General features: G+C 40.9%; 1 non-coding gene across 1 annotated transcript; it reads left to right on the forward strand.

Annotated features, from left to right (window-relative positions):
* Window positions 1-240: 240 nt before the first annotated feature.
* Window positions 241-348, forward strand: LOC112788762 (small nucleolar RNA R71). Its single transcript, XR_003196112.1, has one exon. It is a non-coding gene; the product is annotated as a small nucleolar RNA R71 (small nucleolar RNA).
* Window positions 349-1020: the final 672 nt, after the last annotated feature.

A 1020-nucleotide genomic window follows, 5' to 3' on the forward strand; every position in this document is an offset into this window, starting at 1 on the left:
AGCCAATATGGCATTCAGAGTATCAATTTCAAGAACTCCCTTCTTCATAGGCGTCCCATTACTCACAGGATTCCTCTCAGAAGTGTACATGAACTGGTTATTAGCAACCATGTCAATGAGTTCTTGAGCTTCTGCAGGCATTTTCTTTAGGTGAATGGATCCACCTGCAGAGGTGTCCAATGATATTTTAGATAATTCAGACAGACCATCATAGAATATATCCAGGATGGTCCATTCTGAAAGCATGTCAGAAGGACACTTTTTGGTTAGTTGCTTGTATCTCTCCCAAGCTTCATAGAGGGATTCACCTTCCTTCTGTCTGAAAGTTTGAACATCCACTCTAAGCTTGCTCAGCTTTTGAGGAGGAAAGAACTTGGCTAAGAAAGCCGTGACCAGCTTATCCCAAGAGTTCAAGCTGTCTTTGGGTTGAGAGTCCAACCACACTCTAGCTCTGTCTCTTACAGCAAAAGGGAAAAGCATGAGCCTGTAGACTTCAGGATCTACTCCATTAGTCTTAACAATATCACATATCTGCAAGAATTCAGTTAAGAACTGAAAAGGATCTTCAGATGGAAGTCCATGGAACTTGCAGTTCTGCTGCATCAGAGAAACTAGCTGAGGTTTCAGCTCAAAATTGTTTGCTCCAATGGCAGGAATGGAGATGCTTCTTCCGTGTAAATTGGAATTAGGTGTAGTAAAGTCACCAAGCATTCTCCTTGCATTATTGTTGTTGGGTTCGGCTGCCATCTCCTTTACTTGTTCGAAATTTTCAATAAGGTTGTCTCTGGATTGTTGTAATTTAGCTTCTCTTAGTTTCCTCTTCAGAGTCCTTTCAGGTTCTGGATCAGCTTCAACAAGAATGCCTTTTTCCTTGTTCCTGCTCATAAGAAGGAGAAGAGAACAAGAAAAGAAAAGGAATCCTCTATATCACAGTAAAGAGGTTCCTTATTAGTAGAAGAAGAAAATGAATAGGGGTGAAGAAGAATGAAGAATCCAAACACAAGGGTAAGGATAGAAGCA

Source organism: Arachis hypogaea, chromosome 20 (assembly GCF_003086295.3).
Source record: "Arachis hypogaea cultivar Tifrunner chromosome 20, arahy.Tifrunner.gnm2.J5K5, whole genome shotgun sequence".
In the NCBI taxonomy this organism is placed as follows: Eukaryota; Viridiplantae; Streptophyta; class Magnoliopsida; order Fabales; family Fabaceae; genus Arachis; species Arachis hypogaea.